This window comes from Haliotis rufescens, unplaced genomic scaffold, assembly GCF_023055435.1.
Source record: "Haliotis rufescens isolate VD_foot unplaced genomic scaffold, xgHalRufe1.0.p SCAF_156, whole genome shotgun sequence".
Taxonomy (NCBI): Eukaryota; Metazoa; Mollusca; class Gastropoda; order Lepetellida; family Haliotidae; genus Haliotis; species Haliotis rufescens.
Window position 1 is genome coordinate 266,459 of NW_025963842.1, and position 21,714 is coordinate 288,172.

The 21,714-nt window shown below is 44.8% G+C and overlaps 37 non-coding genes across 37 annotated transcripts; all 37 read left to right on the forward strand.

Moving 5' to 3' along the window:
• The first annotated feature begins 37 nt into the window (after window positions 1-37).
• On the forward strand, window positions 38-201 carry LOC125380798. The gene has a single exon (XR_007221449.1). It is a non-coding gene; the product is annotated as a U1 spliceosomal RNA (small nuclear RNA).
• A 436-nt stretch (window positions 202-637) lies between these two features.
• On the forward strand, window positions 638-801 carry LOC125380799. The gene has a single exon (XR_007221450.1). It is a non-coding gene; the product is annotated as a U1 spliceosomal RNA (small nuclear RNA).
• A 436-nt stretch (window positions 802-1,237) lies between these two features.
• Window positions 1,238-1,401, forward strand: LOC125380801. Its single transcript, XR_007221452.1, has one exon. It is a non-coding gene; the product is annotated as a U1 spliceosomal RNA (small nuclear RNA).
• Window positions 1,402-1,843: 442 nt separating this feature from the next.
• Window positions 1,844-2,007, forward strand: LOC125380802. Its single transcript, XR_007221453.1, has one exon. It is a non-coding gene; the product is annotated as a U1 spliceosomal RNA (small nuclear RNA).
• A 433-nt stretch (window positions 2,008-2,440) lies between these two features.
• LOC125380803 lies at window positions 2,441-2,604 on the forward strand. The gene has a single exon (XR_007221454.1). It is a non-coding gene; the product is annotated as a U1 spliceosomal RNA (small nuclear RNA).
• Window positions 2,605-3,034: 430 nt separating this feature from the next.
• LOC125380804 lies at window positions 3,035-3,198 on the forward strand. Its single transcript, XR_007221456.1, has one exon. It is a non-coding gene; the product is annotated as a U1 spliceosomal RNA (small nuclear RNA).
• A 436-nt stretch (window positions 3,199-3,634) lies between these two features.
• LOC125380805 lies at window positions 3,635-3,798 on the forward strand. The gene has a single exon (XR_007221457.1). It is a non-coding gene; the product is annotated as a U1 spliceosomal RNA (small nuclear RNA).
• A 430-nt stretch (window positions 3,799-4,228) lies between these two features.
• On the forward strand, window positions 4,229-4,392 carry LOC125380806. Its single transcript, XR_007221458.1, has one exon. It is a non-coding gene; the product is annotated as a U1 spliceosomal RNA (small nuclear RNA).
• Window positions 4,393-4,822: 430 nt separating this feature from the next.
• Window positions 4,823-4,986, forward strand: LOC125380807. Its single transcript, XR_007221459.1, has one exon. It is a non-coding gene; the product is annotated as a U1 spliceosomal RNA (small nuclear RNA).
• Window positions 4,987-5,422: 436 nt separating this feature from the next.
• On the forward strand, window positions 5,423-5,586 carry LOC125380808. The gene has a single exon (XR_007221460.1). It is a non-coding gene; the product is annotated as a U1 spliceosomal RNA (small nuclear RNA).
• Window positions 5,587-6,016: 430 nt separating this feature from the next.
• LOC125380809 lies at window positions 6,017-6,180 on the forward strand. The gene has a single exon (XR_007221461.1). It is a non-coding gene; the product is annotated as a U1 spliceosomal RNA (small nuclear RNA).
• A 424-nt stretch (window positions 6,181-6,604) lies between these two features.
• On the forward strand, window positions 6,605-6,768 carry LOC125380810. Its single transcript, XR_007221462.1, has one exon. It is a non-coding gene; the product is annotated as a U1 spliceosomal RNA (small nuclear RNA).
• Window positions 6,769-7,198: 430 nt separating this feature from the next.
• LOC125380812 lies at window positions 7,199-7,362 on the forward strand. The gene has a single exon (XR_007221464.1). It is a non-coding gene; the product is annotated as a U1 spliceosomal RNA (small nuclear RNA).
• Window positions 7,363-7,801: 439 nt separating this feature from the next.
• LOC125380813 lies at window positions 7,802-7,965 on the forward strand. Its single transcript, XR_007221465.1, has one exon. It is a non-coding gene; the product is annotated as a U1 spliceosomal RNA (small nuclear RNA).
• A 430-nt stretch (window positions 7,966-8,395) lies between these two features.
• LOC125380814 lies at window positions 8,396-8,559 on the forward strand. Its single transcript, XR_007221466.1, has one exon. It is a non-coding gene; the product is annotated as a U1 spliceosomal RNA (small nuclear RNA).
• Window positions 8,560-8,992: 433 nt separating this feature from the next.
• Window positions 8,993-9,156, forward strand: LOC125380815. Its single transcript, XR_007221467.1, has one exon. It is a non-coding gene; the product is annotated as a U1 spliceosomal RNA (small nuclear RNA).
• A 430-nt stretch (window positions 9,157-9,586) lies between these two features.
• Window positions 9,587-9,750, forward strand: LOC125380816. The gene has a single exon (XR_007221468.1). It is a non-coding gene; the product is annotated as a U1 spliceosomal RNA (small nuclear RNA).
• A 421-nt stretch (window positions 9,751-10,171) lies between these two features.
• On the forward strand, window positions 10,172-10,335 carry LOC125380817. The gene has a single exon (XR_007221469.1). It is a non-coding gene; the product is annotated as a U1 spliceosomal RNA (small nuclear RNA).
• Window positions 10,336-10,765: 430 nt separating this feature from the next.
• Window positions 10,766-10,929, forward strand: LOC125380818. Its single transcript, XR_007221470.1, has one exon. It is a non-coding gene; the product is annotated as a U1 spliceosomal RNA (small nuclear RNA).
• Window positions 10,930-11,362: 433 nt separating this feature from the next.
• LOC125380819 lies at window positions 11,363-11,526 on the forward strand. Its single transcript, XR_007221471.1, has one exon. It is a non-coding gene; the product is annotated as a U1 spliceosomal RNA (small nuclear RNA).
• Window positions 11,527-11,956: 430 nt separating this feature from the next.
• On the forward strand, window positions 11,957-12,120 carry LOC125380820. Its single transcript, XR_007221472.1, has one exon. It is a non-coding gene; the product is annotated as a U1 spliceosomal RNA (small nuclear RNA).
• Window positions 12,121-12,550: 430 nt separating this feature from the next.
• LOC125380821 lies at window positions 12,551-12,714 on the forward strand. Its single transcript, XR_007221473.1, has one exon. It is a non-coding gene; the product is annotated as a U1 spliceosomal RNA (small nuclear RNA).
• A 430-nt stretch (window positions 12,715-13,144) lies between these two features.
• On the forward strand, window positions 13,145-13,308 carry LOC125380823. The gene has a single exon (XR_007221475.1). It is a non-coding gene; the product is annotated as a U1 spliceosomal RNA (small nuclear RNA).
• A 436-nt stretch (window positions 13,309-13,744) lies between these two features.
• On the forward strand, window positions 13,745-13,908 carry LOC125380824. Its single transcript, XR_007221476.1, has one exon. It is a non-coding gene; the product is annotated as a U1 spliceosomal RNA (small nuclear RNA).
• A 430-nt stretch (window positions 13,909-14,338) lies between these two features.
• On the forward strand, window positions 14,339-14,502 carry LOC125380825. The gene has a single exon (XR_007221477.1). It is a non-coding gene; the product is annotated as a U1 spliceosomal RNA (small nuclear RNA).
• A 430-nt stretch (window positions 14,503-14,932) lies between these two features.
• LOC125380826 lies at window positions 14,933-15,096 on the forward strand. Its single transcript, XR_007221478.1, has one exon. It is a non-coding gene; the product is annotated as a U1 spliceosomal RNA (small nuclear RNA).
• A 436-nt stretch (window positions 15,097-15,532) lies between these two features.
• LOC125380827 lies at window positions 15,533-15,696 on the forward strand. Its single transcript, XR_007221479.1, has one exon. It is a non-coding gene; the product is annotated as a U1 spliceosomal RNA (small nuclear RNA).
• Window positions 15,697-16,129: 433 nt separating this feature from the next.
• On the forward strand, window positions 16,130-16,293 carry LOC125380828. Its single transcript, XR_007221480.1, has one exon. It is a non-coding gene; the product is annotated as a U1 spliceosomal RNA (small nuclear RNA).
• Window positions 16,294-16,723: 430 nt separating this feature from the next.
• LOC125380829 lies at window positions 16,724-16,887 on the forward strand. Its single transcript, XR_007221481.1, has one exon. It is a non-coding gene; the product is annotated as a U1 spliceosomal RNA (small nuclear RNA).
• A 430-nt stretch (window positions 16,888-17,317) lies between these two features.
• LOC125380830 lies at window positions 17,318-17,481 on the forward strand. The gene has a single exon (XR_007221482.1). It is a non-coding gene; the product is annotated as a U1 spliceosomal RNA (small nuclear RNA).
• Window positions 17,482-17,911: 430 nt separating this feature from the next.
• Window positions 17,912-18,075, forward strand: LOC125380831. Its single transcript, XR_007221483.1, has one exon. It is a non-coding gene; the product is annotated as a U1 spliceosomal RNA (small nuclear RNA).
• A 436-nt stretch (window positions 18,076-18,511) lies between these two features.
• Window positions 18,512-18,675, forward strand: LOC125380832. The gene has a single exon (XR_007221484.1). It is a non-coding gene; the product is annotated as a U1 spliceosomal RNA (small nuclear RNA).
• A 424-nt stretch (window positions 18,676-19,099) lies between these two features.
• Window positions 19,100-19,263, forward strand: LOC125380834. Its single transcript, XR_007221486.1, has one exon. It is a non-coding gene; the product is annotated as a U1 spliceosomal RNA (small nuclear RNA).
• Window positions 19,264-19,690: 427 nt separating this feature from the next.
• On the forward strand, window positions 19,691-19,854 carry LOC125380835. The gene has a single exon (XR_007221487.1). It is a non-coding gene; the product is annotated as a U1 spliceosomal RNA (small nuclear RNA).
• Window positions 19,855-20,287: 433 nt separating this feature from the next.
• LOC125380836 lies at window positions 20,288-20,451 on the forward strand. The gene has a single exon (XR_007221488.1). It is a non-coding gene; the product is annotated as a U1 spliceosomal RNA (small nuclear RNA).
• Window positions 20,452-20,881: 430 nt separating this feature from the next.
• LOC125380837 lies at window positions 20,882-21,045 on the forward strand. Its single transcript, XR_007221489.1, has one exon. It is a non-coding gene; the product is annotated as a U1 spliceosomal RNA (small nuclear RNA).
• Window positions 21,046-21,469: 424 nt separating this feature from the next.
• Window positions 21,470-21,633, forward strand: LOC125380838. The gene has a single exon (XR_007221490.1). It is a non-coding gene; the product is annotated as a U1 spliceosomal RNA (small nuclear RNA).
• The last annotated feature ends 81 nt before the right edge of the window (window positions 21,634-21,714 follow it).

The following is a 21,714-nucleotide window of genomic DNA, read 5'->3' on the forward strand; positions in this document are numbered from 1 at the left end:
TGAGGTGAGTGATGGTTAGGAAGCTGCAGTTTCAGGCATACTTACCTGGCACAGGCTTAACAGTGATCCGCAAGGCTGTGGGCCCGGGGCGAGACCTTTCCATTGCACATCGGCTTGGTTGACCCCTGCGATCATCCCAAATGTGGACGACTCGGGTGCGCAATTTATAAGTGTGGGGGACTGCGTTCGCGCTCTCCCCTGGAAAAAACAATCAAAAATAGAAATGCCTTTTTTTCATTCTGTTTGTCTATCATGACATGTTCAGTTGTTGTTGTTGTTGTTGTTGTTGTTGTTGTTGTTGTTGTTGATGATGATGTGTTTATTTTGCTGAGTAGCTCCCAAGGAGAAAGATAGGACCCGGAAGGAAACTTGGGTGTTGACATGGAAGTTACCTCCCCTGGGTACCTGGCGCAAGGTGCATGTCTATGCAGCCTAAAATGCAAATAAAGCCATTTCCGTCTCGTTCTTCCTACCAATAATCTTTGCATAAAGCGAACGGGTGAATGTAGTGCCATGTACAGGGAAGTATAAAAATGTTTGAACTGAAATGGAATATATGTGAAGTTTTGCTTACAAGACACCTGAATGAGGTGATGTGTATGTTTGTAGTGATGGTTAGGAAGCTGCAGTTTCAGGCATACTTACCTGGCACAGGCTTAACAGTGATCCGCAAGGCTGTGGGCCCGGGGCGAGACCTTTCCATTGCACATCGGCTTGGTTGACCCCTGCGATCATCCCAAATGTGGACGACTCGGGTGCGCAATTTATAAGTGTGGGGGACTGCGTTCGCGCTCTCCCCTGGAAAAAACAATCAAAAATAGAAATGCCTTTTTTTCATTCTGTTTGTCTATCATGACATGTTCAGTTGTTGTTGTTGTTGTTGTTGTTGTTGTTGTTGTTGTTGTTGATGATGATGTGTTTATTTTGCTGAGTAGCTCCCAAGGAGAAAGATAGGACCCGGAAGGAAACTTGGGTGTTGACATGGAAGTTACCTCCCCTGGGTACCTGGCGCAAGGTGCATGTCTATGCAGCCTAAAATGCAAATAAAGCCATTTCCGTCTCGTTCTTCCTACCAATAATCTTTGCATAAAGCGAACGGGTGAATGTAGTGCCATGTACAGGGAAGTATAAAAATGTTTGAACTGAAATGGAATATATGTGAAGTTTTGCTTACAAGACACCTGAATGAGGTGATGTGTATGTTTGTAGTGATGGTTAGGAAGCTGCAGTTTCAGGCATACTTACCTGGCACAGGCTTAACAGTGATCCGCAAGGCTGTGGGCCCGGGGCGAGACCTTTCCATTGCACATCGGCTTGGTTGACCCCTGCGATCATCCCAAATGTGGACGACTCGGGTGCGCAATTTATAAGTGTGGGGGACTGCGTTCGCGCTCTCCCCTGGAAAAAACAATCAAAAATAGAAATGCCTTTTTTTCATTCTGTTTGTCTATCATGACATGTTCAGTTGTTGTTGTTGTTGTTGTTGTTGTTGTTGTTGTTGTTGTTGTTGTTGATGATGATGTGTTTATTTTGCTGAGTAGCTCCCAAGGAGAAAGATAGGACCCGGAAGGAAACTTGGGTGTTGACATGGAAGTTACCTCCCCTGGGTACCTGGCGCAAGGTGCATGTCTATGCAGCCTAAAATGCAAATAAAGCCATTTCCGTCTCGTTCTTCCTACCAATAATCTTTGCATAAAGCGAACGGGTGAATGTAGTGCCATGTACAGGGAAGTATAAAAATGTTTGAACTGAAATGGAATATATGTGAAGTTTTGCTTACAAGACACCTGAATGAGGTGATGTGTATGTTTGTAGTGATGGTTAGGAAGCTGCAGTTTCAGGCATACTTACCTGGCACAGGCTTAACAGTGATCCGCAAGGCTGTGGGCCCGGGGCGAGACCTTTCCATTGCACATCGGCTTGGTTGACCCCTGCGATCATCCCAAATGTGGACGACTCGGGTGCGCAATTTATAAGTGTGGGGGACTGCGTTCGCGCTCTCCCCTGGAAAAAACAATCAAAAATAGAAATGCCTTTTTTTCATTCTGTTTGTCTATCATGACATGTTCAGTTGTTGTTGTTGTTGTTGTTGTTGTTGTTGTTGTTGTTGATGATGATGTGTTTATTTTGCTGAGTAGCTCCCAAGGAGAAAGATAGGACCCGGAAGGAAACTTGGGTGTTGACATGGAAGTTACCTCCCCTGGGTACCTGGCGCAAGGTGCATGTCTATGCAGCCTAAAATGCAAATAAAGCCATTTCCGTCTCGTTCTTCCTACCAATAATCTTTGCATAAAGCGAACGGGTGAATGTAGTGCCATGTACAGGGAAGTATAAAAATGTTTGAACTGAAATGGAATATATGTGAAGTTTTGCTTACAAGACACCTGAATGAGGTGATGTGTATGTTTGTAGTGATGGTTAGGAAGCTGCAGTTTCAGGCATACTTACCTGGCACAGGCTTAACAGTGATCCGCAAGGCTGTGGGCCCGGGGCGAGACCTTTCCATTGCACATCGGCTTGGTTGACCCCTGCGATCATCCCAAATGTGGACGACTCGGGTGCGCAATTTATAAGTGTGGGGGACTGCGTTCGCGCTCTCCCCTGGAAAAAACAATCAAAAATAGAAATGCCTTTTTTTCATTCTGTTTGTCTATCATGACATGTTCAGTTGTTGTTGTTGTTGTTGTTGTTGTTGTTGTTGTTGATGATGATGTGTTTATTTTGCTGAGTAGCTCCCAAGGAGAAAGATAGGACCCGGAAGGAAACTTGGGTGTTGACATGGAAGTTACCTCCCCTGGGTACCTGGCGCAAGGTGCATGTCTATGCAGCCTAAAATGCAAATAAAGCCATTTCCGTCTCGTTCTTCCTACCAATAATCTTTGCATAAAGCGAACGGGTGAATGTAGTGCCATGTACAGGGAAGTATAAAAATGTTTGAACTGAAATGGAATATATGTGAAGTTTTGCTTACAAGACACCTGAATGAGGTGATGTGTATGTTTGTAGTGATGGTTAGGAAGCTGCAGTTTCAGGCATACTTACCTGGCACAGGCTTAACAGTGATCCGCAAGGCTGTGGGCCCGGGGCGAGACCTTTCCATTGCACATCGGCTTGGTTGACCCCTGCGATCATCCCAAATGTGGACGACTCGGGTGCGCAATTTATAAGTGTGGGGGACTGCGTTCGCGCTCTCCCCTGGAAAAAACAATCAAAAATAGAAATGCCTTTTTTTCATTCTGTTTGTCTATCATGACATGTTCAGTTGTTGTTGTTGTTGTTGTTGTTGTTGTTGTTGTTGTTGTTGATGATGATGTGTTTATTTTGCTGAGTAGCTCCCAAGGAGAAAGATAGGACCCGGAAGGAAACTTGGGTGTTGACATGGAAGTTACCTCCCCTGGGTACCTGGCGCAAGGTGCATGTCTATGCAGCCTAAAATGCAAATAAAGCCATTTCCGTCTCGTTCTTCCTACCAATAATCTTTGCATAAAGCGAACGGGTGAATGTAGTGCCATGTACAGGGAAGTATAAAAATGTTTGAACTGAAATGGAATATATGTGAAGTTTTGCTTACAAGACACCTGAATGAGGTGATGTGTATGTTTGTAGTGATGGTTAGGAAGCTGCAGTTTCAGGCATACTTACCTGGCACAGGCTTAACAGTGATCCGCAAGGCTGTGGGCCCGGGGCGAGACCTTTCCATTGCACATCGGCTTGGTTGACCCCTGCGATCATCCCAAATGTGGACGACTCGGGTGCGCAATTTATAAGTGTGGGGGACTGCGTTCGCGCTCTCCCCTGGAAAAAACAATCAAAAATAGAAATGCCTTTTTTTCATTCTGTTTGTCTATCATGACATGTTCAGTTGTTGTTGTTGTTGTTGTTGTTGTTGTTGTTGTTGATGATGATGTGTTTATTTTGCTGAGTAGCTCCCAAGGAGAAAGATAGGACCCGGAAGGAAACTTGGGTGTTGACATGGAAGTTACCTCCCCTGGGTACCTGGCGCAAGGTGCATGTCTATGCAGCCTAAAATGCAAATAAAGCCATTTCCGTCTCGTTCTTCCTACCAATAATCTTTGCATAAAGCGAACGGGTGAATGTAGTGCCATGTACAGGGAAGTATAAAAATGTTTGAACTGAAATGGAATATATGTGAAGTTTTGCTTACAAGACACCTGAATGAGGTGATGTGTATGTTTGTAGTGATGGTTAGGAAGCTGCAGTTTCAGGCATACTTACCTGGCACAGGCTTAACAGTGATCCGCAAGGCTGTGGGCCCGGGGCGAGACCTTTCCATTGCACATCGGCTTGGTTGACCCCTGCGATCATCCCAAATGTGGACGACTCGGGTGCGCAATTTATAAGTGTGGGGGACTGCGTTCGCGCTCTCCCCTGGAAAAAACAATCAAAAATAGAAATGCCTTTTTTTCATTCTGTTTGTCTATCATGACATGTTCAGTTGTTGTTGTTGTTGTTGTTGTTGTTGTTGTTGTTGATGATGATGTGTTTATTTTGCTGAGTAGCTCCCAAGGAGAAAGATAGGACCCGGAAGGAAACTTGGGTGTTGACATGGAAGTTACCTCCCCTGGGTACCTGGCGCAAGGTGCATGTCTATGCAGCCTAAAATGCAAATAAAGCCATTTCCGTCTCGTTCTTCCTACCAATAATCTTTGCATAAAGCGAACGGGTGAATGTAGTGCCATGTACAGGGAAGTATAAAAATGTTTGAACTGAAATGGAATATATGTGAAGTTTTGCTTACAAGACACCTGAATGAGGTGATGTGTATGTTTGTAGTGATGGTTAGGAAGCTGCAGTTTCAGGCATACTTACCTGGCACAGGCTTAACAGTGATCCGCAAGGCTGTGGGCCCGGGGCGAGACCTTTCCATTGCACATCGGCTTGGTTGACCCCTGCGATCATCCCAAATGTGGACGACTCGGGTGCGCAATTTATAAGTGTGGGGGACTGCGTTCGCGCTCTCCCCTGGAAAAAACAATCAAAAATAGAAATGCCTTTTTTTCATTCTGTTTGTCTATCATGACATGTTCAGTTGTTGTTGTTGTTGTTGTTGTTGTTGTTGTTGTTGTTGTTGATGATGATGTGTTTATTTTGCTGAGTAGCTCCCAAGGAGAAAGATAGGACCCGGAAGGAAACTTGGGTGTTGACATGGAAGTTACCTCCCCTGGGTACCTGGCGCAAGGTGCATGTCTATGCAGCCTAAAATGCAAATAAAGCCATTTCCGTCTCGTTCTTCCTACCAATAATCTTTGCATAAAGCGAACGGGTGAATGTAGTGCCATGTACAGGGAAGTATAAAAATGTTTGAACTGAAATGGAATATATGTGAAGTTTTGCTTACAAGACACCTGAATGAGGTGATGTGTATGTTTGTAGTGATGGTTAGGAAGCTGCAGTTTCAGGCATACTTACCTGGCACAGGCTTAACAGTGATCCGCAAGGCTGTGGGCCCGGGGCGAGACCTTTCCATTGCACATCGGCTTGGTTGACCCCTGCGATCATCCCAAATGTGGACGACTCGGGTGCGCAATTTATAAGTGTGGGGGACTGCGTTCGCGCTCTCCCCTGGAAAAAACAATCAAAAATAGAAATGCCTTTTTTTCATTCTGTTTGTCTATCATGACATGTTCAGTTGTTGTTGTTGTTGTTGTTGTTGTTGTTGTTGTTGATGATGATGTGTTTATTTTGCTGAGTAGCTCCCAAGGAGAAAGATAGGACCCGGAAGGAAACTTGGGTGTTGACATGGAAGTTACCTCCCCTGGGTACCTGGCGCAAGGTGCATGTCTATGCAGCCTAAAATGCAAATAAAGCCATTTCCGTCTCGTTCTTCCTACCAATAATCTTTGCATAAAGCGAACGGGTGAATGTAGTGCCATGTACAGGGAAGTATAAAAATGTTTGAACTGAAATGGAATATATGTGAAGTTTTGCTTACAAGACACCTGAATGAGGTGATGTGTATGTTTGTAGTGATGGTTAGGAAGCTGCAGTTTCAGGCATACTTACCTGGCACAGGCTTAACAGTGATCCGCAAGGCTGTGGGCCCGGGGCGAGACCTTTCCATTGCACATCGGCTTGGTTGACCCCTGCGATCATCCCAAATGTGGACGACTCGGGTGCGCAATTTATAAGTGTGGGGGACTGCGTTCGCGCTCTCCCCTGGAAAAAACAATCAAAAATAGAAATGCCTTTTTTTCATTCTGTTTGTCTATCATGACATGTTCAGTTGTTGTTGTTGTTGTTGTTGTTGTTGTTGTTGTTGTTGTGTTTATTTTGCTGAGTAGCTCCCAAGGAGAAAGATAGGACCCGGAAGGAAACTTGGGTGTTGACATGGAAGTTACCTCCCCTGGGTACCTGGCGCAAGGTGCATGTCTATGCAGCCTAAAATGCAAATAAAGCCATTTCCGTCTCGTTCTTCCTACCAATAATCTTTGCATAAAGCGAACGGGTGAATGTAGTGCCATGTACAGGGAAGTATAAAAATGTTTGAACTGAAATGGAATATATGTGAAGTTTTGCTTACAAGACACCTGAATGAGGTGATGTGTATGTTTGTAGTGATGGTTAGGAAGCTGCAGTTTCAGGCATACTTACCTGGCACAGGCTTAACAGTGATCCGCAAGGCTGTGGGCCCGGGGCGAGACCTTTCCATTGCACATCGGCTTGGTTGACCCCTGCGATCATCCCAAATGTGGACGACTCGGGTGCGCAATTTATAAGTGTGGGGGACTGCGTTCGCGCTCTCCCCTGGAAAAAACAATCAAAAATAGAAATGCCTTTTTTTCATTCTGTTTGTCTATCATGACATGTTCAGTTGTTGTTGTTGTTGTTGTTGTTGTTGTTGTTGTTGATGATGATGTGTTTATTTTGCTGAGTAGCTCCCAAGGAGAAAGATAGGACCCGGAAGGAAACTTGGGTGTTGACATGGAAGTTACCTCCCCTGGGTACCTGGCGCAAGGTGCATGTCTATGCAGCCTAAAATGCAAATAAAGCCATTTCCGTCTCGTTCTTCCTACCAATAATCTTTGCATAAAGCGAACGGGTGAATGTAGTGCCATGTACAGGGAAGTATAAAAATGTTTGAACTGAAATGGAATATATGTGAAGTTTTGCTTACAAGACACCTGAATGAGGTGATGTGTATGTTTGTAGTGATGGTTAGGAAGCTGCAGTTTCAGGCATACTTACCTGGCACAGGCTTAACAGTGATCCGCAAGGCTGTGGGCCCGGGGCGAGACCTTTCCATTGCACATCGGCTTGGTTGACCCCTGCGATCATCCCAAATGTGGACGACTCGGGTGCGCAATTTATAAGTGTGGGGGACTGCGTTCGCGCTCTCCCCTGGAAAAAACAATCAAAAATAGAAATGCCTTTTTTTCATTCTGTTTGTCTATCATGACATGTTCAGTTGTTGTTGTTGTTGTTGTTGTTGTTGTTGTTGTTGTTGTTGTTGATGATGATGTGTTTATTTTGCTGAGTAGCTCCCAAGGAGAAAGATAGGACCCGGAAGGAAACTTGGGTGTTGACATGGAAGTTACCTCCCCTGGGTACCTGGCGCAAGGTGCATGTCTATGCAGCCTAAAATGCAAATAAAGCCATTTCCGTCTCGTTCTTCCTACCAATAATCTTTGCATAAAGCGAACGGGTGAATGTAGTGCCATGTACAGGGAAGTATAAAAATGTTTGAACTGAAATGGAATATATGTGAAGTTTTGCTTACAAGACACCTGAATGAGGTGATGTGTATGTTTGTAGTGATGGTTAGGAAGCTGCAGTTTCAGGCATACTTACCTGGCACAGGCTTAACAGTGATCCGCAAGGCTGTGGGCCCGGGGCGAGACCTTTCCATTGCACATCGGCTTGGTTGACCCCTGCGATCATCCCAAATGTGGACGACTCGGGTGCGCAATTTATAAGTGTGGGGGACTGCGTTCGCGCTCTCCCCTGGAAAAAACAATCAAAAATAGAAATGCCTTTTTTTCATTCTGTTTGTCTATCATGACATGTTCAGTTGTTGTTGTTGTTGTTGTTGTTGTTGTTGTTGTTGATGATGATGTGTTTATTTTGCTGAGTAGCTCCCAAGGAGAAAGATAGGACCCGGAAGGAAACTTGGGTGTTGACATGGAAGTTACCTCCCCTGGGTACCTGGCGCAAGGTGCATGTCTATGCAGCCTAAAATGCAAATAAAGCCATTTCCGTCTCGTTCTTCCTACCAATAATCTTTGCATAAAGCGAACGGGTGAATGTAGTGCCATGTACAGGGAAGTATAAAAATGTTTGAACTGAAATGGAATATATGTGAAGTTTTGCTTACAAGACACCTGAATGAGGTGATGTGTATGTTTGTAGTGATGGTTAGGAAGCTGCAGTTTCAGGCATACTTACCTGGCACAGGCTTAACAGTGATCCGCAAGGCTGTGGGCCCGGGGCGAGACCTTTCCATTGCACATCGGCTTGGTTGACCCCTGCGATCATCCCAAATGTGGACGACTCGGGTGCGCAATTTATAAGTGTGGGGGACTGCGTTCGCGCTCTCCCCTGGAAAAAACAATCAAAAATAGAAATGCCTTTTTTTCATTCTGTTTGTCTATCATGACATGTTCAGTTGTTGTTGTTGTTGTTGTTGTTGTTGTTGTTGTTGTTGATGATGATGTGTTTATTTTGCTGAGTAGCTCCCAAGGAGAAAGATAGGACCCGGAAGGAAACTTGGGTGTTGACATGGAAGTTACCTCCCCTGGGTACCTGGCGCAAGGTGCATGTCTATGCTGCCTAAAATGCAAATAAAGCCATTTCCGTCTCGTTCTTCCTACCAATAATCTTTGCATAAAGCGAACGGGTGAATGTAGTGCCATGTACAGGGAAGTATAAAAATGTTTGAACTGAAATGGAATATATGTGAAGTTTTGCTTACAAGACACCTGAATGAGGTGATGTGTATGTTTGTAGTGATGGTTAGGAAGCTGCAGTTTCAGGCATACTTACCTGGCACAGGCTTAACAGTGATCCGCAAGGCTGTGGGCCCGGGGCGAGACCTTTCCATTGCACATCGGCTTGGTTGACCCCTGCGATCATCCCAAATGTGGACGACTCGGGTGCGCAATTTATAAGTGTGGGGGACTGCGTTCGCGCTCTCCCCTGGAAAAAACAATCAAAAATAGAAATGCCTTTTTTTCATTCTGTTTGTCTATCATGACATGTTCAGTTGTTGTTGTTGTTGTTGTTGTTGTTGTTGTTGTTGATGATGATGTGTTTATTTTGCTGAGTAGCTCCCAAGGAGAAAGATAGGACCCGGAAGGAAACTTGGGTGTTGACATGGAAGTTACCTCCCCTGGGTACCTGGCGCAAGGTGCATGTCTATGCAGCCTAAAATGCAAATAAAGCCATTTCCGTCTCGTTCTTCCTACCAATAATCTTTGCATAAAGCGAACGGGTGAATGTAGTGCCATGTACAGGGAAGTATAAAAATGTTTGAACTGAAATGGAATATATGTGAAGTTTTGCTTACAAGACACCTGAATGAGGTGATGTGTATGTTTGTAGTGATGGTTAGGAAGCTGCAGTTTCAGGCATACTTACCTGGCACAGGCTTAACAGTGATCCGCAAGGCTGTGGGCCCGGGGCGAGACCTTTCCATTGCACATCGGCTTGGTTGACCCCTGCGATCATCCCAAATGTGGACGACTCGGGTGCGCAATTTATAAGTGTGGGGGACTGCGTTCGCGCTCTCCCCTGGAAAAAACAATCAAAAATAGAAATGCCTTTTTTTCATTCTGTTTGTCTATCATGACATGTTCAGTTGTTGTTGTTGTTGTTGTTGTTGTTGTTGTTGTTGTGTTTATTTTGCTGAGTAGCTCCCAAGGAGAAAGATAGGACCCGGAAGGAAACTTGGGTGTTGACATGGAAGTTACCTCCCCTGGGTACCTGGCGCAAGGTGCATGTCTATGCAGCCTAAAATGCAAATAAAGCCATTTCCGTCTCGTTCTTCCTACCAATAATCTTTGCATAAAGCGAACGGGTGAATGTAGTGCCATGTACAGGGAAGTATAAAAATGTTTGAACTGAAATGGAATATATGTGAAGTTTTGCTTACAAGACACCTGAATGAGGTGATGTGTATGTTTGTAGTGATGGTTAGGAAGCTGCAGTTTCAGGCATACTTACCTGGCACAGGCTTAACAGTGATCCGCAAGGCTGTGGGCCCGGGGCGAGACCTTTCCATTGCACATCGGCTTGGTTGACCCCTGCGATCATCCCAAATGTGGACGACTCGGGTGCGCAATTTATAAGTGTGGGGGACTGCGTTCGCGCTCTCCCCTGGAAAAAACAATCAAAAATAGAAATGCCTTTTTTTCATTCTGTTTGTCTATCATGACATGTTCAGTTGTTGTTGTTGTTGTTGTTGTTGTTGTTGTTGTTGATGATGATGTGTTTATTTTGCTGAGTAGCTCCCAAGGAGAAAGATAGGACCCGGAAGGAAACTTGGGTGTTGACATGGAAGTTACCTCCCCTGGGTACCTGGCGCAAGGTGCATGTCTATGCAGCCTAAAATGCAAATAAAGCCATTTCCGTCTCGTTCTTCCTACCAATAATCTTTGCATAAAGCGAACGGGTGAATGTAGTGCCATGTACAGGGAAGTATAAAAATGTTTGAACTGAAATGGAATATATGTGAAGTTTTGCTTACAAGACACCTGAATGAGGTGATGTGTATGTTTGTAGTGATGGTTAGGAAGCTGCAGTTTCAGGCATACTTACCTGGCACAGGCTTAACAGTGATCCGCAAGGCTGTGGGCCCGGGGCGAGACCTTTCCATTGCACATCGGCTTGGTTGACCCCTGCGATCATCCCAAATGTGGACGACTCGGGTGCGCAATTTATAAGTGTGGGGGACTGCGTTCGCGCTCTCCCCTGGAAAAAACAATCAAAAATAGAAATGCCTTTTTTTCATTCTGTTTGTCTATCATGACATGTTCAGTTGTTGTTGTTGTTGTTGTTGTTGTTGTTGTTGTTGTTGATGATGATGTGTTTATTTTGCTGAGTAGCTCCCAAGGAGAAAGATAGGACCCGGAAGGAAACTTGGGTGTTGACATGGAAGTTACCTCCCCTGGGTACCTGGCGCAAGGTGCATGTCTATGCAGCCTAAAATGCAAATAAAGCCATTTCCGTCTCGTTCTTCCTACCAATAATCTTTGCATAAAGCGAACGGGTGAATGTAGTGCCATGTACAGGGAAGTATAAAAATGTTTGAACTGAAATGGAATATATGTGAAGTTTTGCTTACAAGACACCTGAATGAGGTGATGTGTATGTTTGTAGTGATGGTTAGGAAGCTGCAGTTTCAGGCATACTTACCTGGCACAGGCTTAACAGTGATCCGCAAGGCTGTGGGCCCGGGGCGAGACCTTTCCATTGCACATCGGCTTGGTTGACCCCTGCGATCATCCCAAATGTGGACGACTCGGGTGCGCAATTTATAAGTGTGGGGGACTGCGTTCGCGCTCTCCCCTGGAAAAAACAATCAAAAATAGAAATGCCTTTTTTTCATTCTGTTTGTCTATCATGACATGTTCAGTTGTTGTTGTTGTTGTTGTTGTTGTTGTTGTTGTTGATGATGATGTGTTTATTTTGCTGAGTAGCTCCCAAGGAGAAAGATAGGACCCGGAAGGAAACTTGGGTGTTGACATGGAAGTTACCTCCCCTGGGTACCTGGCGCAAGGTGCATGTCTATGCAGCCTAAAATGCAAATAAAGCCATTTCCGTCTCGTTCTTCCTACCAATAATCTTTGCATAAAGCGAACGGGTGAATGTAGTGCCATGTACAGGGAAGTATAAAAATGTTTGAACTGAAATGGAATATATGTGAAGTTTTGCTTACAAGACACCTGAATGAGGTGATGTGTATGTTTGTAGTGATGGTTAGGAAGCTGCAGTTTCAGGCATACTTACCTGGCACAGGCTTAACAGTGATCCGCAAGGCTGTGGGCCCGGGGCGAGACCTTTCCATTGCACATCGGCTTGGTTGACCCCTGCGATCATCCCAAATGTGGACGACTCGGGTGCGCAATTTATAAGTGTGGGGGACTGCGTTCGCGCTCTCCCCTGGAAAAAACAATCAAAAATAGAAATGCCTTTTTTTCATTCTGTTTGTCTATCATGACATGTTCAGTTGTTGTTGTTGTTGTTGTTGTTGTTGTTGTTGTTGATGATGATGTGTTTATTTTGCTGAGTAGCTCCCAAGGAGAAAGATAGGACCCGGAAGGAAACTTGGGTGTTGACATGGAAGTTACCTCCCCTGGGTACCTGGCGCAAGGTGCATGTCTATGCAGCCTAAAATGCAAATAAAGCCATTTCCGTCTCGTTCTTCCTACCAATAATCTTTGCATAAAGCGAACGGGTGAATGTAGTGCCATGTACAGGGAAGTATAAAAATGTTTGAACTGAAATGGAATATATGTGAAGTTTTGCTTACAAGACACCTGAATGAGGTGATGTGTATGTTTGTAGTGATGGTTAGGAAGCTGCAGTTTCAGGCATACTTACCTGGCACAGGCTTAACAGTGATCCGCAAGGCTGTGGGCCCGGGGCGAGACCTTTCCATTGCACATCGGCTTGGTTGACCCCTGCGATCATCCCAAATGTGGACGACTCGGGTGCGCAATTTATAAGTGTGGGGGACTGCGTTCGCGCTCTCCCCTGGAAAAAACAATCAAAAATAGAAATGCCTTTTTTTCATTCTGTTTGTCTATCATGACATGTTCAGTTGTTGTTGTTGTTGTTGTTGTTGTTGTTGTTGTTGATGATGATGTGTTTATTTTGCTGAGTAGCTCCCAAGGAGAAAGATAGGACCCGGAAGGAAACTTGGGTGTTGACATGGAAGTTACCTCCCCTGGGTACCTGGCGCAAGGTGCATGTCTATGCAGCCTAAAATGCAAATAAAGCCATTTCCGTCTCGTTCTTCCTACCAATAATCTTTGCATAAAGCGAACGGGTGAATGTAGTGCCATGTACAGGGAAGTATAAAAATGTTTGAACTGAAATGGAATATATGTGAAGTTTTGCTTACAAGACACCTGAATGAGGTGATGTGTATGTTTGTAGTGATGGTTAGGAAGCTGCAGTTTCAGGCATACTTACCTGGCACAGGCTTAACAGTGATCCGCAAGGCTGTGGGCCCGGGGCGAGACCTTTCCATTGCACATCGGCTTGGTTGACCCCTGCGATCATCCCAAATGTGGACGACTCGGGTGCGCAATTTATAAGTGTGGGGGACTGCGTTCGCGCTCTCCCCTGGAAAAAACAATCAAAAATAGAAATGCCTTTTTTTCATTCTGTTTGTCTATCATGACATGTTCAGTTGTTGTTGTTGTTGTTGTTGTTGTTGTTGTTGTTGTTGTTGATGATGATGTGTTTATTTTGCTGAGTAGCTCCCAAGGAGAAAGATAGGACCCGGAAGGAAACTTGGGTGTTGACATGGAAGTTACCTCCCCTGGGTACCTGGCGCAAGGTGCATGTCTATGCAGCCTAAAATGCAAATAAAGCCATTTCCGTCTCGTTCTTCCTACCAATAATCTTTGCATAAAGCGAACGGGTGAATGTAGTGCCATGTACAGGGAAGTATAAAAATGTTTGAACTGAAATGGAATATATGTGAAGTTTTGCTTACAAGACACCTGAATGAGGTGATGTGTATGTTTGTAGTGATGGTTAGGAAGCTGCAGTTTCAGGCATACTTACCTGGCACAGGCTTAACAGTGATCCGCAAGGCTGTGGGCCCGGGGCGAGACCTTTCCATTGCACATCGGCTTGGTTGACCCCTGCGATCATCCCAAATGTGGACGACTCGGGTGCGCAATTTATAAGTGTGGGGGACTGCGTTCGCGCTCTCCCCTGGAAAAAACAATCAAAAATAGAAATGCCTTTTTTTCATTCTGTTTGTCTATCATGACATGTTCAGTTGTTGTTGTTGTTGTTGTTGTTGTTGTTGTTGTTGATGATGATGTGTTTATTTTGCTGAGTAGCTCCCAAGGAGAAAGATAGGACCCGGAAGGAAACTTGGGTGTTGACATGGAAGTTACCTCCCCTGGGTACCTGGCGCAAGGTGCATGTCTATGCAGCCTAAAATGCAAATAAAGCCATTTCCGTCTCGTTCTTCCTACCAATAATCTTTGCATAAAGCGAACGGGTGAATGTAGTGCCATGTACAGGGAAGTATAAAAATGTTTGAACTGAAATGGAATATATGTGAAGTTTTGCTTACAAGACACCTGAATGAGGTGATGTGTATGTTTGTAGTGATGGTTAGGAAGCTGCAGTTTCAGGCATACTTACCTGGCACAGGCTTAACAGTGATCCGCAAGGCTGTGGGCCCGGGGCGAGACCTTTCCATTGCACATCGGCTTGGTTGACCCCTGCGATCATCCCAAATGTGGACGACTCGGGTGCGCAATTTATAAGTGTGGGGGACTGCGTTCGCGCTCTCCCCTGGAAAAAACAATCAAAAATAGAAATGCCTTTTTTTCATTCTGTTTGTCTATCATGACATGTTCAGTTGTTGTTGTTGTTGTTGTTGTTGTTGTTGTTGTTGATGATGATGTGTTTATTTTGCTGAGTAGCTCCCAAGGAGAAAGATAGGACCCGGAAGGAAACTTGGGTGTTGACATGGAAGTTACCTCCCCTGGGTACCTGGCGCAAGGTGCATGTCTATGCAGCCTAAAATGCAAATAAAGCCATTTCCGTCTCGTTCTTCCTACCAATAATCTTTGCATAAAGCGAACGGGTGAATGTAGTGCCATGTACAGGGAAGTATAAAAATGTTTGAACTGAAATGGAATATATGTGAAGTTTTGCTTACAAGACACCTGAATGAGGTGATGTGTATGTTTGTAGTGATGGTTAGGAAGCTGCAGTTTCAGGCATACTTACCTGGCACAGGCTTAACAGTGATCCGCAAGGCTGTGGGCCCGGGGCGAGACCTTTCCATTGCACATCGGCTTGGTTGACCCCTGCGATCATCCCAAATGTGGACGACTCGGGTGCGCAATTTATAAGTGTGGGGGACTGCGTTCGCGCTCTCCCCTGGAAAAAACAATCAAAAATAGAAATGCCTTTTTTTCATTCTGTTTGTCTATCATGACATGTTCAGTTGTTGTTGTTGTTGTTGTTGTTGTTGTTGTTGTTGTTGTTGATGATGATGTGTTTATTTTGCTGAGTAGCTCCCAAGGAGAAAGATAGGACCCGGAAGGAAACTTGGGTGTTGACATGGAAGTTACCTCCCCTGGGTACCTGGCGCAAGGTGCATGTCTATGCAGCCTAAAATGCAAATAAAGCCATTTCCGTCTCGTTCTTCCTACCAATAATCTTTGCATAAAGCGAACGGGTGAATGTAGTGCCATGTACAGGGAAGTATAAAAATGTTTGAACTGAAATGGAATATATGTGAAGTTTTGCTTACAAGACACCTGAATGAGGTGATGTGTATGTTTGTAGTGATGGTTAGGAAGCTGCAGTTTCAGGCATACTTACCTGGCACAGGCTTAACAGTGATCCGCAAGGCTGTGGGCCCGGGGCGAGACCTTTCCATTGCACATCGGCTTGGTTGACCCCTGCGATCATCCCAAATGTGGACGACTCGGGTGCGCAATTTATAAGTGTGGGGGACTGCGTTCGCGCTCTCCCCTGGAAAAAACAATCAAAAATAGAAATGCCTTTTTTTCATTCTGTTTGTCTATCATGACATGTTCAGTTGTTGTTGTTGTTGTTGTTGTTGTTGTTGTTGTTGTTGATGATGATGTGTTTATTTTGCTGAGTAGCTCCCAAGGAGAAAGATAGGACCCGGAAGGAAACTTGGGTGTTGACATGGAAGTTACCTCCCCTGGGTACCTGGCGCAAGGTGCATGTCTATGCAGCCTAAAATGCAAATAAAGCCATTTCCGTCTCGTTCTTCCTACCAATAATCTTTGCATAAAGCGAACGGGTGAATGTAGTGCCATGTACAGGGAAGTATAAAAATGTTTGAACTGAAATGGAATATATGTGAAGTTTTGCTTACAAGACACCTGAATGAGGTGATGTGTATGTTTGTAGTGATGGTTAGGAAGCTGCAGTTTCAGGCATACTTACCTGGCACAGGCTTAACAGTGATCCGCAAGGCTGTGGGCCCGGGGCGAGACCTTTCCATTGCACATCGGCTTGGTTGACCCCTGCGATCATCCCAAATGTGGACGACTCGGGTGCGCAATTTATAAGTGTGGGGGACTGCGTTCGCGCTCTCCCCTGGAAAAAACAATCAAAAATAGAAATGCCTTTTTTTCATTCTGTTTGTCTATCATGACATGTTCAGTTGTTGTTGTTGTTGTTGTTGTTGTTGTTGTTGTTGATGATGATGTGTTTATTTTGCTGAGTAGCTCCCAAGGAGAAAGATAGGACCCGGAAGGAAACTTGGGTGTTGACATGGAAGTTACCTCCCCTGGGTACCTGGCGCAAGGTGCATGTCTATGCAGCCTAAAATGCAAATAAAGCCATTTCCGTCTCGTTCTTCCTACCAATAATCTTTGCATAAAGCGAACGGGTGAATGTAGTGCCATGTACAGGGAAGTATAAAAATGTTTGAACTGAAATGGAATATATGTGAAGTTTTGCTTACAAGACACCTGAATGAGGTGATGTGTATGTTTGTAGTGATGGTTAGGAAGCTGCAGTTTCAGGCATACTTACCTGGCACAGGCTTAACAGTGATCCGCAAGGCTGTGGGCCCGGGGCGAGACCTTTCCATTGCACATCGGCTTGGTTGACCCCTGCGATCATCCCAAATGTGGACGACTCGGGTGCGCAATTTATAAGTGTGGGGGACTGCGTTCGCGCTCTCCCCTGGAAAAAACAATCAAAAATAGAAATGCCTTTTTTTCATTCTGTTTGTCTATCATGACATGTTCAGTTGTTGTTGTTGTTGTTGTTGTTGTTGTTGTTGTTGATGATGATGTGTTTATTTTGCTGAGTAGCTCCCAAGGAGAAAGATAGGACCCGGAAGGAAACTTGGGTGTTGACATGGAAGTTACCTCCCCTGGGTACCTGGCGCAAGGTGCATGTCTATGCAGCCTAAAATGCAAATAAAGCCATTTCCGTCTCGTTCTTCCTACCAATAATCTTTGCATAAAGCGAACGGGTGAATGTAGTGCCATGTACAGGGAAGTATAAAAATGTTTGAACTGAAATGGAATATATGTGAAGTTTTGCTTACAAGACACCTGAATGAGGTGATGTGTATGTTTGTAGTGATGGTTAGGAAGCTGCAGTTTCAGGCATACTTACCTGGCACAGGCTTAACAGTGATCCGCAAGGCTGTGGGCCCGGGGCGAGACCTTTCCATTGCACATCGGCTTGGTTGACCCCTGCGATCATCCCAAATGTGGACGACTCGGGTGCGCAATTTATAAGTGTGGGGGACTGCGTTCGCGCTCTCCCCTGGAAAAAACAATCAAAAATAGAAATGCCTTTTTTTCATTCTGTTTGTCTATCATGACATGTTCAGTTGTTGTTGTTGTTGTTGTTGTTGTTGTTGTTGTTGATGATGATGTGTTTATTTTGCTGAGTAGCTCCCAAGGAGAAAGATAGGACCCGGAAGGAAACTTGGGTGTTGACATGGAAGTTACCTCCCCTGGGTACCTGGCGCAAGGTGCATGTCTATGCAGCCTAAAATGCAAATAAAGCCATTTCCGTCTCGTTCTTCCTACCAATAATCTTTGCATAAAGCGAACGGGTGAATGTAGTGCCATGTACAGGGAAGTATAAAAATGTTTGAACTGAAATGGAATATATGTGAAGTTTTGCTTACAAGACACCTGAATGAGGTGATGTGTATGTTTGTAGTGATGGTTAGGAAGCTGCAGTTTCAGGCATACTTACCTGGCACAGGCTTAACAGTGATCCGCAAGGCTGTGGGCCCGGGGCGAGACCTTTCCATTGCACATCGGCTTGGTTGACCCCTGCGATCATCCCAAATGTGGACGACTCGGGTGCGCAATTTATAAGTGTGGGGGACTGCGTTCGCGCTCTCCCCTGGAAAAAACAATCAAAAATAGAAATGCCTTTTTTTCATTCTGTTTGTCTATCATGACATGTTCAGTTGTTGTTGTTGTTGTTGTTGTTGTTGTTGTTGTTGTTGTTGATGATGATGTGTTTATTTTGCTGAGTAGCTCCCAAGGAGAAAGATAGGACCCGGAAGGAAACTTGGGTGTTGACATGGAAGTTACCTCCCCTGGGTACCCGGCGCAAGGTGCATGTCTATGCAGCCTAAAATGCAAATAAAGCCATTTCCGTCTCGTTCTTCCTACCAATAATCTTTGCATAAAGCGAACGGGTGAATGTAGTGCCATGTACAGGGAAGTATAAAAATGTTTGAACTGAAATGGAATATATGTGAAGTTTTGCTTACAAGACACCTGAATGAGGTGATGTGTATGTTTGTAGTGATGGTTAGGAAGCTGCAGTTTCAGGCATACTTACCTGGCACAGGCTTAACAGTGATCCGCAAGGCTGTGGGCCCGGGGCGAGACCTTTCCATTGCACATCGGCTTGGTTGACCCCTGCGATCATCCCAAATGTGGACGACTCGGGTGCGCAATTTATAAGTGTGGGGGACTGCGTTCGCGCTCTCCCCTGGAAAAAACAATCAAAAATAGAAATGCCTTTTTTTCATTCTGTTTGTCTATCATGACATGTTCAGTTGTTGTTGTTGTTGTTGTTGTTGTTGTTGTTGTTGTTGTGTTTATTTTGCTGAGTAGCTCCCAAGGAGAAAGATAGGACCCGGAAGGAAACTTGGGTGTTGACATGGAAGTTACCTCCCCTGGGTACCTGGCGCAAGGTGCATGTCTATGCAGCCTAAAATGCAAATAAAGCCATTTCCGTCTCGTTCTTCCTACCAATAATCTTTGCATAAAGCGAACGGGTGAATGTAGTGCCATGTACAGGGAAGTATAAAAATGTTTGAACTGAAATGGAATATATGTGAAGTTTTGCTTACAAGACACCTGAATGAGGTGATGTGTATGTTTGTAGTGATGGTTAGGAAGCTGCAGTTTCAGGCATACTTACCTGGCACAGGCTTAACAGTGATCCGCAAGGCTGTGGGCCCGGGGCGAGACCTTTCCATTGCACATCGGCTTGGTTGACCCCTGCGATCATCCCAAATGTGGACGACTCGGGTGCGCAATTTATAAGTGTGGGGGACTGCGTTCGCGCTCTCCCCTGGAAAAAACAATCAAAAATAGAAATGCCTTTTTTTCATTCTGTTTGTCTATCATGACATGTTCAGTTGTTGTTGTTGTTGTTGTTGTTGTTGTTGTTGATGATGATGTGTTTATTTTGCTGAGTAGCTCCCAAGGAGAAAGATAGGACCCGGAAGGAAACTTGGGTGTTGACATGGAAGTTACCTCCCCTGGGTACCTGGCGCAAGGTGCATGTCTATGCAGCCTAAAATGCAAATAAAGCCATTTCCGTCTCGTTCTTCCTACCAATAATCTTTGCATAAAGCGAACGGGTGAATGTAGTGCCATGTACAGGGAAGTATAAAAATGTTTGAACTGAAATGGAATATATGTGAAGTTTTGCTTACAAGACACCTGAATGAGGTGATGTGTATGTTTGTAGTGATGGTTAGGAAGCTGCAGTTTCAGGCATACTTACCTGGCACAGGCTTAACAGTGATCCGCAAGGCTGTGGGCCCGGGGCGAGACCTTTCCATTGCACATCGGCTTGGTTGACCCCTGCGATCATCCCAAATGTGGACGACTCGGGTGCGCAATTTATAAGTGTGGGGGACTGCGTTCGCGCTCTCCCCTGGAAAAAACAATCAAAAATAGAAATGCCTTTTTTTCATTCTGTTTGTCTATCATGACATGTTCAGTTGTTGTTGTTGTTGTTGTTGTTGTTGTTGTTGTTGTTGATGATGATGTGTTTATTTTGCTGAGTAGCTCCCAAGGAGAAAGATAGGACCCGGAAGGAAACTTGGGTGTTGACATGGAAGTTACCTCCCCTGGGTACCTGGCGCAAGGTGCATGTCTATGCAGCCTAAAATGCAAATAAAGCCATTTCCGTCTCGTTCTTCCTACCAATAATCTTTGCATAAAGCGAACGGGTGAATGTAGTGCCATGTACAGGGAAGTATAAAAATGTTTGAACTGAAATGGAATATATGTGAAGTTTTGCTTACAAGACACCTGAATGAGGTGATGTGTATGTTTGTAGTGATGGTTAGGAAGCTGCAGTTTCAGGCATACTTACCTGGCACAGGCTTAACAGTGATCCGCAAGGCTGTGGGCCCGGGGCGAGACCTTTCCATTGCACATCGGCTTGGTTGACCCCTGCGATCATCCCAAATGTGGACGACTCGGGTGCGCAATTTATAAGTGTGGGGGACTGCGTTCGCGCTCTCCCCTGGAAAAAACAATCAAAAATAGAAATGCCTTTTTTTCATTCTGTTTGTCTATCATGACATGTTCAGTTGTTGTTGTTGTTGTTGTTGTTGTTGTTGTTGTTGATGATGATGTGTTTATTTTGCTGAGTAGCTCCCAAGGAGAAAGATAGGACCCGGAAGGAAACTTGGGTGTTGACATGGAAGTTACCTCCCCTGGGTACCTGGCGCAAGGTGCATGTCTATGCAGCCTAAAATGCAAATAAAGCCATTTCCGTCTCGTTCTTCCTACCAATAATCTTTGCATAAAGCGAACGGGTGAATGTAGTGCCATGTACAGGGAAGTATAAAAATGTTTGAACTGAAATGGAATATATGTGAAGTTTTGCTTACAAGACACCTGAATGAGGTGATGTGTATGTTTGTAGTGATGGTTAGGAAGCTGCAGTTTCAGGCATACTTACCTGGCACAGGCTTAACAGTGATCCGCAAGGCTGTGGGCCCGGGGCGAGACCTTTCCATTGCACATCGGCTTGGTTGACCCCTGCGATCATCCCAAATGTGGACGACTCGGGTGCGCAATTTATAAGTGTGGGGGACTGCGTTCGCGCTCTCCCCTGGAAAAAACAATCAAAAATAGAAATGCCTTTTTTTCATTCTGTTTGTCTATCATGACATGTTCAGTTGTTGTTGTTGTTGTTGTTGTTGTTGTTGTTGTTGTTGTGTTTATTTTGCTGAGTAGCTCCCAAGGAGAAAGATAGGACCCGGAAGGAAACTTGGGTGTTGACATGGAAGTTACCTCCCCTGGGTACCTGGCGCAAGGTGCATGTCTATGCAGCCTAAAATGCAAATAAAGCCATTTCCGTCTCGTTCTTCCTACCAATAATCTTTGCATAAAGCGAACGGGTGAATGTAGTGCCATGTACAGGGAAGTATAAAAATGTTTGAACTGAAATGGAATATATGTGAAGTTTTGCTTACAAGACACCTGAATGAGGTGATGTGTATGTTTGTAGTGATGGTTAGGAAGCTGCAGTTTCAGGCATACTTACCTGGCACAGGCTTAACAGTGATCCGCAAGGCTGTGGGCCCGGGGCGAGACCTTTCCATTGCACATCGGCTTGGTTGACCCCTGCGATCATCCCAAATGTGGACGACTCGGGTGCGCAATTTATAAGTGTGGGGGACTGCGTTCGCGCTCTCCCCTGGAAAAAACAATCAAAAATAGAAATGCCTTTTTTTCATTCTGTTTGTCTATCATGACATGTTCAGTTGTTGTTGTTGTTGTT